General features: G+C 45.1%; 1 pseudogene; it reads right to left on the reverse strand.

The window, feature by feature from the left end:
• Positions 1-10,566: 10,566 nt before the first annotated feature.
• On the reverse strand, positions 10,567-11,224 carry LOC147126167 (18S ribosomal RNA; annotated as a pseudogene; the record flags this gene model as incomplete).
• Between the last annotated feature and the right edge of the window lie 1,021 nt (positions 11,225-12,245).

Here is a 12,245-nt window from a genome sequence, read left to right on the forward strand (position 1 = left end):
CGAAGCGTGCACCTGCTGCCTTTTTAGCCTCGCTCGCTTGCCACCACTTTTGCCTCGGCGCCGCTTTCGCGGAGGTGGTGCGGTGGGAGATGGAAGAGGTCCGCCCCGATGTCAGCGGGCAACGTGTCTTTCCAGTCATGCTCAAACAGAGCCGAACTTCCAACGCCGCATCGCAAGTCCAATAAAGTTTGGCGATCATACACAAGCAGAGCGTTTGTGAATGAAGCACTAATCAGCCAAAACAGTAAAATGAGCCGAATTGTCAAGAGGGTCGCCAAAGACACAGGCGCACTTTACCACTCGATTTTTTAAAAATTAAAAATCGTGCTTCACTTGCATCTTCGATTGAAACAGTTTAGATTAATAAACTCGGGCCTGTGTGAAACCCGTGTCTAAGCTCTCAAATTTGGGGGGAATTATGTTTCTATCTGCTAAAGGGGCTGAGATATTAATTATTTTGTAGATGGCGAAAATGTCAGGGTTTCAAGGGTGACTCCAAAGACAACCGTAGATTCTGGAGAGATGTCTCACTAGGGGCTTCGGGCTTAAATGGGTTAACTCATATTCCACAAACGCAATATCATTCAGAATGCCCAGTTTCAACTAGTGGGCCTGCAGAGAACATATTTCTTGAAAAAATATGTTTGGGTTGACTTCCTTTTTAATGATGAGATGCCGCCGAGTGGTAATTTCTACTTATGACGCTTTTATGTCATAAGTAGGCATTTATCTTATATTTCCTACCGGGTGGCTTGTGTTATGTTACTAACTGGAGATAGGGTAAGCTGTCATTTTATACATGCATGTTTTATTTATTTATCAGTCTATATGGTAAGTTGAGTGAGTGATTTAAGAAGTGCAGTCCACGTTTGCATATCATGTTTCATGAAATGAAGTGACATGTAGGAAATGGTCGAGCGACTAGATTATTGTTTTTTTCCGTCCAAACAGTTTGAGAAGTTGAGTGATTAAGAAGTGCTGTCCACTTTTACATGTTTCATGAAACAAAGTGATATGTAAGAAGTGGCAAAGCTATTGTTTACACCAGGGGTGCCCACACTTTTTCAGCCTGAGAGCTACTTATGACATGACAGAGTCAAAATGATCCACCACCCACTAAAAATGCAAAACACATTATTTATAAATACTGTAGATTGAGAACTATTTTTATTTGTACCGAATATGCTGGTGTACCTTGCATGACTGCATCAACCATATATAGCGCAATACAACAACAAAAATGTTTTGTAATTACTAGGGATGGGAATTTCGACTAATTTGCCTGCCGACTAGTCTCAAATTTTATTTGCGACGAGTCGACTATTCTATAAGCAAGAAAAATTGAAATTTAATACATATTGAATTCAAACTTTAAAATGCAAAGGTTTTTTCGTATTTACAGGATGGGCTATTTTAGCCCAAACTTAAGGACAGTTTGTTAATTTAAATTCTATTGATGTAACAACAACTGACTGAATTAAAGTGAACAATTGAAAGAAAAATACATTTCTGATACATTTGCCAATCCAATGCCATCCATCCATCCATTATCTGTACCGCTTCTCCTCACAAGGGTCGCGGGGCGTGCTGGAGCCTATCCCAGCTGTCTTTGGGCAGTAGGCGGGGGACACCCTGAACTGGTTGCCAGCCAATCGCAGGGCACACAGAGACAAACATCCGCACTCACAATCACACCTAGGGGCAATTTAGAGTATCCAATCAACTTACCATGCATGTTTTTGGACTGTGGGAGGAAACCGGAGTGCCCGGAGAAAACCCACGCAGGCACGGGGAGAACATGCAAACTCCACACAGGGAGGCCGGAGCCGGGATCGAACCCGCGACCTCTGAACTGTGAGGCGGACGTGCTAACCAGTCGACCACCGTGCCGCCCCAATCCAATGCATGGCATTTATAATGAATAATGTAATGAGTAATGGTACTGACTCCCAGTCCTGTAGGGTCTCATTCGCCATGTTACACTCCCAGTCCTGTAGGGTCTCATTCGCCATGTTAGGTGCATTATCATGCACACAGGCGACAACTTCTAGTGTCAGCACCCATCACACTCCGCAGTAGAGCAGCCACGTTTTCAGCTTTGTGTCTTTCCTCCAAAGCGCATGAAGCACACAGCCGCAGAGATGTCCTTCGTCCACATAATGACACGTTACAGTCATTTAAGATTCAGTGGCTATGGACCGTCTGTAGTTATGGCCACATAGTTGACCCGCTCAAACGCTCGTAGCATCTCCTCTTTTATTTGGTTATGGTTACTCTCGAGTTGGGGCGTGATTTTTTTGCGACTTAGCACCGTGTACTCAGGCTCGATATACAGCATTAATTTTTCGAACCCTTTGCCCTCAACAAAAGAAAGCGGCAGCATATTGTGTCATTTTACAAATTAGTTGGGTAATCTTTGCTGTGCGGTGAGCATGACTGCGCCAGTCCGGCTGGAACAAACGCTCTCATGCTCGTCTGCCTGGCCCCCGCCGCCATCGACCTGCAGGTTCACATCGGGTGTTACTTTGAATGTGGTTTCTCATGGTCTTAAGCGAGTTTATGCTTACGAAGCCTACAGCCGACCTTGTTGTCATCTGCTGCATCAAAATACTGCCAAACGGTGCCATTGTTTTTCGTGGTATCCTCGACACCTTTTTTTTTACTTTTCTAAATATTCTTCCCCAAACTTAGGCTAGGCAAATGCGACCCAGATCGGATTTTTTTGCCCATATGATTTTTTTATGACCGTCCGAACGGCTCAATTCCGATTTTTTCAAATGCGACCTGGGTCGCTTTCGTATGTGGTCCTAGATCGGATACGTATCCGATCTTTTTCAATGCGTTCGCGGTCCGAACTGCCAGGTCGCATCCATCCGACATTGACAGTGCTGCACGCAGGCGGACGGAGACTGCTGGCAGCGAGGGGATCGAATCTGCAAAGTTGTTTTGAGTAACACTATTGACTTTATATTTTACTTTAATTTATTCCTACTTGAAACATGAAGCATAAAGTGGACATTTATGGCGATTGTAGTAATTCAGCCACGGCTCAGATCGATTCATTTTTCTATGCACGGTTGTGACGTGACATCATCGTTAGTGATGTCTCCATGAAATCAGATTCAGATTCAAATTTATTGTCATTACAACAAGTGCAACGAAAGGTAAAGAGCAGGCCCTTTCAGTGCAAAGACTAAAAACATATACACATCTGCATACCTACACAAACATATACACACACATATGCATGTAAATATACACATACATACATGTACCATGTATACATGTACACCCACACATAAATAAATAAAATAATCAAGTTTTCACTGTTAAAAATAAAAAAAGGACATTGCAGAACACAGATTGAGCAGATATTAAGTTCAACTGAGTTGAATATTGCATGTTGTGAGGTTACTGCGAGATATATACACCGACTGCTGCGTCCGACGCTGGGGCTGTGCTCCCAGGGGCTCCCCCGGATTCCCCGCCACCCACTGCGACGACCTCGGCCGGGAACCCCATGTTGGGCGGATCCGCTGGTGACCCGGCCGTCCACTCACGCGTCGGGCTGCTCCAGGACGCGGTGTCCCGGTACACGAGTGGTCGACATCACCAGCATCATCGGCGACACTCACCGGTGTCATCCACCGTCATCACTCGGCCTTGCCGGAGCCATCCTGGACAGTGGGGTCGTGAATCTCCCGCCGGCAGTGAGTCCCTTGGCGTTCCCTCCTCACGTCACCCACCGACCACCGTTATAATTGGCGACAGCACCATTAGACATACTCACTATCCCGGCTCCGTCACCCGCTGTTTTCCCGGAGCGAAAGTCATGGACGTAGTTAACATCCTGCCGGGTGTTCTTGACTCTCTGCCATCATCCATAACCCGGCTCATTGTTCACGTAGGGACAAACGAGACAATACGCCGACAGTCTGAGCAGACGAAGAGAGACTTTCACGCCCTCTTTGCCTTGTTAAGAACCTGCGGTCTGGGTGAGTGGCATTTTGCCGGCATTGTCTCGCGGAGTCGAGCGCTTCAGCCGCCTTTTAAGCTTGAACACGTGGCTCCTACGCACTTGTGGCCACCTTGACTTTGCTTTTATTGACAATTTTAATCTATTCTGGAGTCGCCCGTCTTTTTACCAGCCGGATGGTGTTCATCCGAACTCTCTTGGTAGCAAGATTTTAGCCGCTAACATCCACCATGTCGTAACCAATTCCACTCCCAGCTGACTCTTGTTTACCAATCATATTTCTTCTTCTACTCATAAACGCTGCAATGACAATGTCACTACCATCACCTACAGGCCAATACCAGCTGCTCACAGTACCACCACCCTCACTAGCTCCCCCTGCAGGCCCTCATTATCATTACCACTATCGGACAACTTTCCCATTGAAACCATCACCGGCAGACGCTTCCCTTGCACACACAAACAACGTGGTTTTAACAGTGGTAATCTAGTATATGTTAATACTGCTCATTCATACCACCATGAGCGCACGTCCAGCACAATAATTAATCTGGCCGTGCTGAACAGGATAACAGGATATTAATAACTGGCGATTTTAATTTACACATGGACAACATCTCGGACCCACTATCCAGAGATTTTTTAAACCTTTTAAACTGCTTGGATTTTAAACAGCACGTTTTGCAGCCAACTCACAACAGAGGACACACCCTGGATTTGGTTATAACCTATGGCTTGTCTGCTGGTGTGTCCTCTGTTGTTGACTTGGCAGTGTCAGACCACTACTGTGTCTATTTTAACATCGCCAGTTTTAACCATCTAGCAGTCCCGGTAAGAACAGTGAAGAAACGCTACCTATCTTCTGAGGTGGCTGCAAATTCTATCGAGATCTTAAAAAGCACTCCTGCTAACATTTAACCTGCACCCTGTGATCTTATTGTTGACAATTTTAACCTACATCTTAAATCATCATTAGATTCAGTAGCTCCACTTTTAATTAAAACAACAAAAAAAAAGACTGTACCCCCGTGGAGAAACAATGCTATCAAAATATCAAAGAGAAAATGCAGGTGTGCAGAGAGGAGGTGGAGAAAAAGTAAATTTACAGTACACTATGAAATTTTATGCGAACAACTGAAATCCGACAATAAAACAGTAAAACTGGCAAGATCTTCCTATTTCTCAAACCTCATTACAGTCAATAAAAACAACCCCAGAGTTCTCTTTTCCACCTTTGAACTTTTAACTAGTTCTGATTTTAATAAGTCCCCACAGAGACCAACAGACGCTCTCTGTGAGGACTTTGCAGACCACTTCAGAAGTAAAATCGATGACATAAGATCCAGTCTTTTAGCCCGTCAAAACACAAGTTTTAATAAACCCGGACAATCATATTTACATGAGGAAACACTGGAAAGTTTTGTCCTGGTTGATGCAAGGACACTTGTTCGAGTTTTCTCCCAGGTAAACCCAACAACCTGCCTTTTGGATCCAATTCCCACATTTCTTTTTAAGACAGTTCATGGATTTTTTGAGGAACAAATCTTAAATATAGTCAATTGCTCTCTTCAGACAGGCGTCTTTCCCGCTGCCTTTCAAACGGCGGTGGTGAAGCCACTTCTGAAGAAGACCAATTCTGACCCGAGCAATTTTAATAATTACAGACCTGTATCCAACTTACCGTTTTTAAGTAAGATTTTAGAAAAACTGGTTTTCATGCAGTTGAATCATTTTTTAAATACAAATAATATTTTGGAGAAATATCAATCTGGTTTTAGGATGAACCACAGTACGGAGACTGCTCTTTTAAGGATTTTAAACGATATTAGGTGCACTGCAGACGTGAGAAAACTCACAGTCTTGGTGCTACTGGATCTAAGCGCTGCTTTTGATACAGTAGATCACCAAATTTTATTAAATAGACTTAAAAATCTAGTGGGCATCTCTGGTACTGTTTTTGACTGGTTTTATTCCTATCTCACAGACCGATATTTCTTTGTAAGTATGGATACTTGTTCCTCCAAAACCCATGAAATTAAATGTGGGGTTCCTCAAGGTTCGATTTTAGGCCCCCTAATTTTTAATCTTTGTATGCTTCCCCTTGGGGATGTCATCAGGGGACACGGCATCAGCTTTCACAGCTATGCTGATGACACGCAGCTGTATATTGCCGTGTCTTCTGATGACACAGGACCCATTGATACCCTTTTAAATTGCATTTTAGATATCAAGTCATGGATGGCAGATAATTTCCTACAGCTCAATCAGGACAAAACTGAGGTTTTAGTTATCGGTCCCGAAGGTCAGAGAGAGAAGCTTTTACCAAAACTACACATTTTTAATCCCTCATATTGTGTGAAGAACCTTGGCGTCATTTTTGACTCTGAGCTCAGTTTTATTCCTCATATTAAAAATGTAACCAAGAGTGGTTTTTATCACCTTAAGAATATCGCCAGAGTCCGCCCGTTTCTCTCTCAGGCTAACACGGAAGTGCTGATGCATGCTTTTATTTCCTGTCGTTTAGATTACTGTAATGCCCTGCTCGCTGGCCTCCCGAAAAAGAGCATTTCACCACTGCAACTACTGCAGAATTCAGCCGCTCGGGTGCTGACGAGAACCAGAGGGCGGGAGCCCATTACGCCAGTTTTGAAATTGCTGCATTGGCTCCCTGTGTGTTTCAGGATCTATTTTAAAGTACTTTTATTAGTTTATAAATGTGTTAATGGTCTTGGGCCATCTTATTTATCTGATTTGCTTTTATCATACCAGCCCTCGCGGATCCTGAGGTCCTCTGGCGCCGTGGCCGTGGACTGTCATTCCCCTCGGCGCGGAGAGCTCCCCTTGGGTACCCTTTCCTCATATGGTTTCTCTGTGCCTTGTCATGTCTTTTTAACACATTTTATCAGGTTGTGCACTTTGTGTGGGTGTGTGTGAATGATTGCTGATGTACTAATGGATATCTGTCTTGGGTTTGTTGGGAGGGAGGGCATGAATGGATTTAAAAAAAATATATATATTTTATTTTTTTTCTAATTATCTATGTTTTGCTTTGAATGTTTTAAAGCACTTTGAGTTGCATTTTTATGTATGAAAAGTGCTATATAAATAAAATGTGATTGATTGATTGATGTGATATGCATATTGAAAACTGGAGCTTGTTGCATTAGCATATTTCACGTGTTACACAGAGTGATTGTTTAGGGCTCTTAACGCAGTTGGAAAAAAGCTGTTAAAGATGTTAAAGCGTCGCCTCGTGATTTTCCCCAAATACTGTATTTATTTCTACCTCCTTTCTAATCACTTGACTGTATAAATGCAGAGACACGCTGGACCACATTTACTTCCGCAAACACAACGTCGGGACTCGGGAGTGACGTCGTTCGTCTCTTCTTCTGCACATGCGTGCGCGTTACTTTGGCGACGCACGTGTTTATACAGCAGACAAGACCCATGTCGCATTTATAATGTAATATGAACGCTTCGGCAAAAATTTTATTTATTTATTTATTAATTTTTTTATTTTTTATTTTTAATCCGAATTGAGCATTAAGACCTGCGGTGTGAACCTAGCCTTAGTGTCCACGCCCCCTACTATGTGTGCGTGTGGGCAGGGGGGAGGGGAGCAATTCTCTCTCTAAGCTAAGCTTGTTTAGAGAGGCCAAGGCAGAGGCATGAGGAACAAGATACGTGATACTTGCAGCGAATGCAGCGTTTAACTGACTATTAAAATACTAAACGTTTAATAAATCGTAGACGGTTAAACAGTTAAACGACTAGTCGCGCATATCCCTAGTTATTACCTTACTCTGATGACTTGCACTGAATGGAATCAGCCAGGGACGCATAGTCCGGACAGTAGCAAGCAGATTTGCAACAACAACAATCCGCCATTTGCTCCATTCGGTGCGTATAAAACAAGTCAATTTTTTTTTAAGATAAGATAGAATAAGAAGGCCTTTATTGATCCCACAGTGGGGACATTTTCAGTGTTTCAGCAGCAAAGATATAGGTCACACAGAGACAGCGGCATAATGTAGCCATTGATGTATAACATTAACGGCAAACATTCAGAATCAAACCTATGTAAATATACGTAGTAACCATGTGTATATACACATGTATATACACACCAACATACATCTACATATAAAGTATGAAGAAACACTCATTTGAGCCTGTACATAGTACAGAGGAAAAATACTCTAAGTAAGTGACAGTGCTGCAGTGCTGCAGTGAAATATAAGGAACAGCGTTTGATAAAAATAAAACTAGCCTAACAGTAGTGGGGAATGTTGGGTATTGCACGATATGAGCTCAGGTGCAGGACTTCACAATTGCACTAATGTCCGCCGGTTGTAGAGACTACACAATGTTCTTGGTAAAGAGTCTGACAGCAGCAGGCAAGAAGGAGCGGCGGAATCTCTCCTTTGGACAACGAGGGTGTAACAGTCTGTCACTGAAGGAGCTGTGGAGTGCTGTTAGGGTGCCCTGGAGGGGGTGGCCCGGGTTGTCCAGCATTAATGACAGCTTGGCCATCATCCTCCTGTCCCCCACTGAGTCCACAGAGTCCAGGGAGCAGCCCAGGACAGAGCCGGCCCTCCTGACCAGTTTGTCCAGCCGCTTCTTGTCCCGGGCCGAGACGCCGCCTGCCCAGGTGACCACTCCCTGGAAAATGACCGATGCAACCACGAGTCATAAAAGTTCCTGAGGAGTATCCCCTGAACCCCAAAAGACCTCAGTCTCCTAAGTAGGAAGAGTCTGCTCTGACCCTTCCTATAGACCCTGTGTTGTCGCTCCAGTCCAGTTTATTGCTCAGATGAACACCAACATACTTGTAAGTTGAGACTCTCTCAACATCTGTTCCCCGGATATTCACTTGTGCAGGTGCAGAGTGATGGCGCCTACAAAAATCCACCACCATCTCTTTGGATTTCCCCGCAGTGATCAGGAGGCGGTTCTGCTGGCACGAGTCCACAAAACCCTGAGTAAGTTCTCTGTACTCCCGATCATCTCCGCCTGTGATGAGGCCGACAATCGCAGAGTCATCAGAGAACTTCTGCATTTGACAGGTAGGGGTGCTATAGTTGAAGTCCGAGGTGTAGAGGGTGAACAGGAAGGGAGCCAAGACAGTTCCCTGCGGGGCCCCCGTGCTGCGGAGGAGCACGTCAGACATAGTCCTGTGTCCTCACATACTGTGGCCGGTTTGTGAGGTAACCCTGGATCCATGTGGTGAGGTGGTGGGCCACTCCTGCCCGCTCCAGCTTGTCTCCCAATAGGGTGGGCTGAATGGAGTTGAAAGCACTGGAGAAATCAAAGCATGCACACTATGCTAATGCTATCAATAATAACAATAGAATCACAAATCATATAGCAATCGCAATTTTTATGAAAAAAAATCACAATTAGATTTTCCATAATTGTTCAGCCCTGTATGAGATGGTTGCTTCTTCACTTAATATGTAATTATATTGTGGTTGCAGGGCTTTTAGATCCTGCTGATTTCTTTCTCCTGCCCACTCTGCAGTTTGCTTCCAAGAAGGCTGGTGGTAGCAGCAAGAATCATGGAGGAAAGAGCCCTGGCAAAAGATACGGCCTCAAGAAGCAAGATGGTAAGACAGTACAACAATATTTTGTAATATTTAATATAATATACGCCTTAGTCTAGGGCAGGGGTGTGAAACTCCTTTTCAATGAGGGCCTGAATGGTTGCCCTCAAGTGCCAGATGCAACACTAAGACACTGTAAATGTAACTGTAAAATAAACGTAACTACTACTTAATGTTGAATAACAATGTATACAGTAACTCACGTTACATATACTCGCTGTTCTTTTTTTTTTTTTCATTTTTAAAAATGTTTTTACATGAATGGGGTTTCCGCGTTACAGACATCCCATTGACATGAAAATTTAACAAAAATTAAAAAAATGGATTTTCACAGGACAGTGACGATATATAACATATGCCTTTGCATAGATGATGATGTTGATATTATTGTAACATAAGTCCTTTCGATTTGTTTTGTTAAGCACCTCCATCAATCAATGATCAAACTGTGAAAGTGAATGAAGAAAAATATCATCAACATATCATTATTTAGGGGTCGAATGGTTTATAAAATCCACGGTTCTGTTGGGTTCTTGGTTTTCTGCTCACAGTTTTCGGTTTGGTTTGCAGTGAATTGAATTTCTTCACTTTGACGTTCAGAGCACTGGGCAGAAATCACATCGTGTCAACGAATGCCCGCCGCGGGCTTTCGCGATCCTTGTGTTTTAATCAAACAGTCGGTTTCCCCTGGTCCGCACGAGTTTTAAGTCTGCTGCTAGGCGCCGGCCGAAGCTGTGACTCTCCCCGGCGGGCCGCAGCCCCCCCAGACACCCAATCCGTCCGCATACGGGTACGCTCCGGGGCAGCGGTGGGTGCGCGTCGCGGGCAGAAAGACCAGCTTCCGGGGGCGAACACGGTCGCCCGCTCTCGTCTGGCCCCCCACCCGTGCCATCGTGGGGCGCGTGCGCGGTCGTGCCGTCGGCCTCTCGGCTCCGGTGTGGGCAAAAGCGAGTGGCCGGCCAAGCTCTCTCTCCGGTATTGATCTTTCCGCAGGTTCACCTACGGAAACCTTGTTACGACTTTTACTTCCTCTAGATCAAGTCAAGTTTGATCGTCTTCTCGGCGCGCCACAGGCGCCGTGGCCAGCCCCGACGGGGCCCATCCGAGGACCTCACTAAACCATCCAATCGGTAGTAGCGACGGGCGGTGTGTACAAAGGGCAGGGACTTAATTAATGCGGGCTTATGACCCGCGCTTAAGGGGAATTCCTCGTTGGTGGGAAATAATTGCAGTCCCCAGTTCCTATCATGAGCGGGGTTCAGAGAAGGCACACGCTGGTCCGCTCAGTGTGGCGCGCTTGCAGCCCCAGACATCTAAGGGCATCACAGACCGGTTATTGCTTAATCTCGCGTGGCTGAGCGCCACTTGTCCCTCTAAGAAGGTGAACGCTGACCGCTCGGGGCCGCATAACTAGTTAGCATGCCGGAGTCTCGTTCGTTATCGGAATTAACCAGACAGATCGCTCCACCAACTAAGAACGGCCATGCACCACCACCCACGGAATCAAGAAAGAGCTGTCAATCCTGTCCGCGTCCGGGCCGGATCTGAGGTTTCCCGTGTTGAGTCAAATTAAGCCGCTGGCTCCACTCCTGGTGGTGCCCTTGCGTCATTTCCTTTAAAGGGACACTGGGATGAGCTTACCATTTGCACTTATATAATAGGTTTGTATATAAAAATGACATCAGCACCACAAAAGACTCTGTAGTGATTTAAGGGTTTTTTTTGTGATTAGATTTCCAACAAATTTCCCCGCCCCTTTTTTGGGCGTAGCTTATGTTATATTGTCTCAGCGGTCTACGTCACGCGAGGAAGGCATGCGTGGTAATATTGCTCGCTTTGACAGTTCTGTTGTCTAAAACGGCGACCGATCGCCACCAAAATGCAAATGCACATTACTACTCTGGTCCACTTTAACCTGTGAAAGTATAAAAGTGTTCTTCGCAATAATCCACAAAATCAAAAATACTCCACTTTCACAAGCTGAAGCGGACGAGCATGAATGCGCACACGAACCCCGACTGGTTATATTTCGGACATTTTGCTACGCTAAACTCGTTTCAATTCTCAGGAGGGAGACTGCGGCTTGCAGCAGCTGCAGCAAGCAGATTGGAGCTTTACGCCCCCCTCTTCCCTCCCCGGCTAAAGGTAGGATTGGGACGGCTAATCGCAACAACTAGCTTCAGGCTAATAGCAACAACTAGCTTCAGGCCGTTAAAACAACAACATTAACTCCTTACTGTCCGCCTAGCGTGTGGAGGTGAAGATGAGCCTGTGTCTTCATGTCGCACTCCCAAGCAGTGTCCCTGCTTGCTCGCTTGCAGCCGCCACCTTCTGCCTGAGTGAAGCGGCGTGAGAGTGACGAAAACCCTTGTCGAATAGCAAACAAAAGGTTCCAGCGAGGCTGAGTGCACAGCAGAGTGTGGTCGCATTGGAACATGCCATTTCGGCTGTTAACTTCCAAATTGGACAGCGCGTTGGAAGTCGAAAAACTGGGGACATTCTGCATCCAAATTAAATGTGCACGTCTACTCATTCCCACTTCAGTCCCTGGAAATATGTGTTTAATGCCTCGCCCGTCCTAACCGTGATCAGCAAGGAAGCAGTTTTGTTTTTTTTAAAGCAAAGAAGCAGTGTTTTTTTTTTTTTTTTTTTTTTTTGTGCGC

Source organism: Filicampus tigris, unplaced genomic scaffold, assembly GCF_054856515.1.
Source record: "Filicampus tigris isolate MCC_2025a unplaced genomic scaffold, RoL_Ftig_1.0 HiC_scaffold_25, whole genome shotgun sequence".
In the NCBI taxonomy this organism is placed as follows: Eukaryota; Metazoa; Chordata; class Actinopteri; order Syngnathiformes; family Syngnathidae; genus Filicampus; species Filicampus tigris.